Here is a 7715-nt window from a genome sequence, read left to right as displayed (position 1 = left end):
CTTGTTTTTCCAACTAGGGTTGTAGCTTAGCAACTAATAATGATAATGGAAACGAAATGGAAAATTAGCTAATATTGGAATAAATGTTGGTATGAATGGTCAAAGAATGGAAGAGGATAACTCATATTAGGAGCCAAGACAACAAATTGTGGAAGGTTGAGTTAGAGTATGAATCACAGAGTAAGTAAAGCCTGGAAAATTATGTAAAGAAAATTGAAAAGAGACTTGACTATAATCAAAATCACATTCAGTTACAAGTAACTCAACAATGGCATTCAAACTGAGCCTGCTGTCTATTCTGTCTTCTAATTACCTTTTTAGAAAATGCCAATGACCAAACTGATCATGACTGAGGATCCTTTTCTCAAATCAAATGAAAAGGAAAGAAAAGCAGTCTGATCAAAAATAGAGCAGGAATTGTTTCCCAGAGAAAATGGCAATAGATAATAGAAACAATGATCATATTCAACAGAAAGATAGATATTCCATATTCCTTATTCTAAGGAGGAATAAAAACTGTATTTGAAAAATAAAAGACAAACAGGAGTTAAATTGCGACGAAAGAAAGAAAATGCATTTATTTAATACAATCGGGAAGGAAGGTAATATACAGCCATGGTCCAACGTGAGATATCAAAAATAGATTAATAAATGTTCTTAATAAGACTTAAGGTTCTTGCTATGCAATATTCTAAAAGAGGAGGTTGTCCAACAATATGGATATCTGTTGGTAAAATTCTGTAGTTGCTACTCTCATTAGTCGTATGAAATGATATATAAAATTAACGAAAAGGAAAAACTAAATGCAATTTCGGCTCCTTTCACCAGTGAACTACCCCGGATGAGAAGAGATTTCCATATTACTAAGTTCAAAAGGGGAATCCTCTTTAATTCTCAGAGTGGCAGAGGTATTTTCCACTTCAGAAGATCTTATTTATACCTTGATACTCCCAGAGAATATGACTTGGTCTCTCTCGATCTGACGAAGGATTTTGGGTCCCATTGAGAAAAGTGCAGCAGACGGTAAAGAGATGTTCAAGTTACCATAAGGGAACGATAATAAGCAGCAATAAGAGAAAGAAACAGCACATGATTGCCCTCACCTTAGCAATGCTTATAGTGGAGTTCATTCATCCTGATGATATACAGATGTCCTTTGAGCGCAAGATGATAATCCATATTATTTCTACTCTTGAAATATTACCATCAACTTTGGAAAGTAGAGTAGGAGTACACTGTTTTTTTTTTTTTCAAACAAAATCAGTGGCTCTCTCTCTCTCTCTCTCTCTCTCTCTCTCTCTCTCTCTCTCTCTCTCTCTCTCTCTCTCTCTCTCTCACATAGAGTTAACATTTAAAGTAGTTGAATATGTAAGAGAAATATATATCTATAGCTGAAATTCCATACCAAAGGTAAACATACAAATTAGAACTTCCAAGTTTCTGGTAACTAGTGAAATCTTAACAAGGAGGAACGAGAGGGTTTTCAATTACTTTAAACCGGTTAAGAAAAATTATTTTTCTTAGATTTATTCATGCTAGGATAGAATGTCATTTCCATCTAATAATAATAAAGCACTATACTGTATATATATTAAAAAAAAGATATACTCTAACTTGCCTTTTTCCAAATTTGGTATAAACTGGAAAGGTTGAGTGAAAAATAAATATGATAAATTGAAGACACAGTAATTAACTAGTGTTTCCATGGAGTACGTGCCGACCTTGAAAGATATATAATGATGGCCGGGACGAAAATATGGCAGTTAAAAGAGAATATAGAGGAAAAATCTTAGAAAATTTTATATCTTTGATAGTCTAGGGAGGAAAGGAATAGAGCATGTGGAACAAACAAGGTGGGATTAATAAACTAAATTGGAAATAACTAAGGGCATCACTAATATGAACTAATCAGTGTAGATTAGTGGTTTACAACATGAGGGTTGCAACCTCCCCCTTAGAGAATGCGGGTAATTTCCAAGGAGGGAGCGATTCCGAGAAAAAAGTGGACATATAACAATAAAAAACATTCAGTTGATACAAGACGGTCACAACTTTGTATTCCATTTATCCAAAAGCATGGCCTAGTATTAAAAATAACCTAAAGATATGTTTTGTACCTATATTGTTTGAAAATAATTTATACTTAATAAAGTGACTAAAAACAACCATATATTTCCTTTTTCAATAAAGTATGCGTATAAATATTATCTATTTGACTGAATATGCAAGAGATGCGTGTGCAAATGGACCAACCATTAAAATTGGCGTGGTAGTAAAAAGTTAGGAGCCACCTGTGTAGTTTGACGAAAATAATTTTATGAAGAAAAAGAACAGTGAAGAACTTAATAAATCATGTATGATTACTTTAAAAAGTCTAGGCTGTTTTTCAACAGCAGCCCGTATAGCCTACCATAGAAACTTCATCACCTTATAGACTACATTAGCGGATTGTGGTGGCCTATTGGAAACCTACCTGCTTGGCAATCGCCAGATTGTGACTCGAGTCCTGCTCAAGCTCGATAGTTTCTTGTAGTGTCTGCAACCTTACCATCCTTTTGAGCTAGCGATGGGGGTTTAGGGGAGCATATAGGTCTACTTGTTGAGTCATCAGCTGCCATTGTCAGACCCTCCCTAGTCCTAGCTTGGGTGTGGAGGGGGCTTGGGAGCTGATGAAATATGTATATGGTCAGTTGCTGGGACGTTGTCCTGCTAGCTAGGGAATTATCACCGTCCCTTGCCTCTGTTATTCATGAGCGACCTTTAAACATTTAAATGTGTGTGCTTTCGTTGGTTAATCCGCCCTATACTGCGATTGTTCGGTGCAGCATATATAATGTTAGACAATCCCTATGAATGAGTGCAACGTAGCATGGGTAGAGTAACTATAGTATTCCAAGTATATTACTGTCGAAATTAAATGATTGATGAAAACAAACTTGAAATTGTAATTATTTTATTAATGAAAAATATATGTCTTGTTAAAGGGCATATGCTAAATGACTATAGCATTGTCAAAAGAATAATTAATTGTCTTTAAGCTACGAAATAAATAGTGTGAGGTTGTAGTAAACAAAGGAAACCACGAATCCAACCTAAGGATGATGTAGCTAGAAAGAGGACAGGATTATCCCGTCACGAGAGAGTTCCTTCAATATATGAGTTGCGGTTTGAAATTAGAAAATATCTGAATTTCCTCTAAATTGCATTCAAACGCTCTAGTAGTGGCGATTTGAAAAACCAAATCATGTTTTAAGGAAAACAATAGAGGTTTATCCACTTGAAAATTAAATTATAATATTCACATATAAACTACGATGGTAATCTTTTCAAAAAGGTGATCGATTCTATATATTAATTAATCACGTTTTCATAAGAAAGAATATCGTTGTGACGTCAAAAAATGTACGATGAATTCATTTTTGTTGCCATAAGATCTAGACTATAAGAGGAGTTTCATTTAAAGGCCGATCATGAATGGCTGGGGCAAGGGGCATTGCCATTACCTTAGCAGGACAATGCCATAGAGAATGATCATATATCCATATATCCCAGCCGGTCTCCGCCAAAACTAGTACCAGGGAGGGCCAGGCAATGGGTGCCGATGATTCAGCAGGTAGACCTATAGGCTCCATCATAACCCCACCTCCTTAGCCTACAGTGAGGTTTCCAATACTACTAGAAACCATCCAACTTGAGCGGAACACGATCTCCCATCCAGCACAACGCCAGACAGGGACGTTTCAAATAGGCCACCGCAATAGGGGTTTAAATAGCTACAGTTATGTTGAACTGAAATAATGGAGCTTTAATTCATTTTTTTTTTCTTTTTTCAAGTATAATATCATCAAGCTGATGCTGTAACCATCTGCATCAGTTACTTCACTGGACTGTTGCCACTGAACCAGCTGGGGAAATTTGCAACATGTTTCCAGGAATTTGATTCTAAACTTGATAATATATTTTTAATTTCGGAAACTAAACTAAACCAGTTTGGTGAATACTGCTATAATTGAACATTATGTTTCTGGTCTAAAATAAATCCTTACAACAGCATTAACACTTTGAGTTTCGTCAAGATCTCTCTCTCTCTCTCTCTCTCTCTCTCTCTCTCTCTCTCTCTCTCTCTCTCTCTCTCTCTATATATATATATATATATATATATATATATATATATATATATATATATATATATATATATATATATATATATGTATATATACATATATATATATATATATATATATATATATATATATATATATATATATATATATATATAAATATATATATATATATATATATATATATATATATATATATATATATATACATATGTATATATATATATATATATATATATATATATATATATATATATATATATATATATATATATATATATATATGTGTGTGTGTAAAATGAAAGATAAATTAAGAAGTGTTGATTTAAAAGCTCGAGATATAGACAAGTGGCGAAATCAAAACAAGGCCCTTGGCGTCAATAGGCGTAGGAGGAGGTGATGAAGATGATGATGATGATGATGATGATGATATATATAAATATATATATATATATATATATATATATATATATATATATATATATATATATATATATATATATATATATGTATATATATATATATATATATATGTGTATGTGTGTGTGTGTGAATATATATACTTATATATATATATATATATATATATATATATATATATATATATATATATATATATATATATATATATATATATATATATATATATATATAAAATTCCGATTACACTTAGCTCTCCTCACCGTCCCTCGTGTATGGGAGAGAGCGAATAATCATACCCTGGTGAGAGAGAGGGGCATGTGCATGTTCATATTTATGTAACTATTTAGCAGTAATTTTCACGGCCCACATGCACCAGTGATTCCATAAACACCAAACACTACAGCTTTAACGGAATGAACACGGCTACCGTCCTCGATTGAAGAAAAAAATAACTTTTTCCTTATCTAAACTTGAAGAGAAACAACAGTTATCGCCAGATGTCATTATCTGTTCAGAAGGTTGTAAGTTGTGGTCTTTTCTTCTTCTTGGAAGATGAGTTGCCGGAGGGAGATAATTAACAAAAGATATTTAGGCCACAAAAAGCTTTCTCTACTCCCACACACAGAATGAACTGCGAACAAGGTCATTTCGACCATTTTTTCCTGTCGTTCAAGAGTTCCCTTCGGAATTAGAAACTATTCAATTATGTTTTATTCATATGATGTAACTACCAAATATAATATTTTGTTCACTTGTAAATGTGTTTTAGTGTTTAATTCTTTAGCTAATGCCCAGCTTATTATTATGAAATTAATGTTTTGATAATGAAAACAGCCTTCCTATTTATTTTGCTCTTAAGGTACACCGAGTTAGTACGCTAGTTAGACATTAAGATATTCTAGCTCAGTGAGGAAAAGAAACTAGGAAAAATAAAATATTCTAAGAAGAGTAACAACATTTAAATAGATATCTTCTAGATAAACTAAAAATACTTTATCAAAACAAGAAGAGAAATAAGATATAGTCCAGCAGATTTGTGAAATATTCTTGTAGTTTTGTCCCTTTGATGATACAGGCATGAAATTTGGTACACAGTTATAGCATACACTTATGAAACAATTTGGATATAGGGACATTCCACATTACCCCTAGGGTTTAAATGGTGGCCATTTTACAAAATGGCTGCCGCGAATAACTAAACTATGCCTACAAGGATAGCAAAGTCATATGTTCTTGGTCCAAAAGAAAATTTATTGAGTATATGATTATTAACAAGTAGTATGCACATGTTATATTATCTATTTCATACTTGACTAAAAATATGCAATAATGCATGGCTGGAATACGAGATTTGAAACATAATTTTGCATCTGAAATTCTGAATGACACCTGAATATTGTTCCTGGAAATATGAATGGATAAAAAAAATCAGACTTCGTGAAAGGAACGTAGACCCCATGAATATCTCCCTTAATAATTACATACCAGTAGCTAGGAATGTCACGACTAAATGCACAAACTTGCGAAATCATTTTTGATGTACTCACTGAATTATTTCTTATAATTGCATAATAGAAAGGTTGAAACTACAACGCAGAATAACACATTAGTTAATGGTGATGGGAAAGCTGTAGGACTGACAGAGAATCACTCTGCATTACGGCGCTGGATGGTATCTGGTTCAGAGATCGCCAGAGTGATCGCTGAGTTCCAGGCCACATCAAAGACCAAGAAGGCTGATCACAAACATCACGAGCAAACCAAGAACATACAGGTAGCCTTTGCTAGAGATGTGTGTTCACTCACTTATGTCATAAGGGGAGATGGGCAACCCATTTTATGATGACAGAAAGGATCTCCTGGTGCTAGACAGCAAAGACCTGGCAGACCCAGCATTTATCAACACTGTATGTGAGATCAAGAAGCTAGGACAAGAACAGCAGGACTCCTATGTCCATGAGCGACTTATCAACCAGACAAACGCAATCACTGACCCAATCAAGAGAAACAACCTCCCGCTTTTCAGCCGACCTCCAGTCAGAGATAAGTCAAAAACACAGCTGCAGGCTTAATCTCTGAAGAACGACTGCTCCCTGTTCTCTAGGTTGTCCATAGCGTGCCAAATACGTGATGGAGATCTCGATGAGTACTTTGAACACAGGAACCATGCATGTACCCCTGCACTGTCACACATGGGCAAGATGAGACTAGGAACAAAATCTGATCTGGTTGGCTGCTTAGAAGATGTGGTCCGTCCAGAGAATCATGCTGCTACCGCTGCTGATGCTCCTATTCCAGCAGTTGAAGGCATCATACTTGATGGACAGTGATCATCAATATGCTGCCACTGGGCCCAGCAAAGACCTTCAATGACTATATATCACAAGTATTCCTGCCTTCTTGCCATACATCACATCTCAGCTGCAGCATACCAGCAGGGTGGATATTGTCTGGGATGAATACCTCACACACAGTTTGAAGGCACGCACTAGGAAGAAGAAAGGCAAAGGCATCAGAAGACGAGTCGAGCTATCTAGTTCCATTCCTGGAAACTGGTAGACCTTTTTTTGCACAGATGAGAACAAGATCGAGTTGTTTGACCTCCTAGCCACCAGGATAGCAACAGCAGATGTTACTGGCTTTGCCCCTTGTAGCCACTAGGAAGCTGTTACAAGAATGCTACTTCATGTTGAAGACGCTGTGAGGCAGGGATACAGCAAAATGTCAATCCGCACAGTAGACACTGTTGTCGTGGTTCTTGCAGTGATAGCAGCTGGACGTCTGGACATTGATGAGCTCAGGAAAGAACTTCAGGTTCTTGGCCGCTCAATAGATGGCTGTGGCACTGGGACCTAACAAGTGTCGAGGATTGCCATTCTTCTATGCCCTCACTGGATGTGGCACCGATTCAAGCTTCGGAGGCAAGGGGAAGAAAAAAGCATGGGAAACTTGGAAAGCCTGTGATGAGGTCACTGATATCACAGCAGCATTCTGTGCTTTGGCAGCCTTGCCAACTTCTTCGGCCATAGATGACCACATGGATGCACTGGAGCGTTTTGTTGTTTTGCTCTATGATAGCAACAGTAGTCAGGAACACGTCAATGAGTGTTGCAACCACCTGTTCACCCAGACTGGCAGACCAATAGATGCTCTCCCACCAAAACGAGAAGC

This window comes from Palaemon carinicauda, unplaced genomic scaffold (genome assembly GCF_036898095.1).
Source record: "Palaemon carinicauda isolate YSFRI2023 unplaced genomic scaffold, ASM3689809v2 scaffold146, whole genome shotgun sequence".
NCBI classification, from domain to species: domain Eukaryota; kingdom Metazoa; phylum Arthropoda; class Malacostraca; order Decapoda; family Palaemonidae; genus Palaemon; species Palaemon carinicauda.
This window is presented reverse-complemented; position numbering follows the sequence as displayed.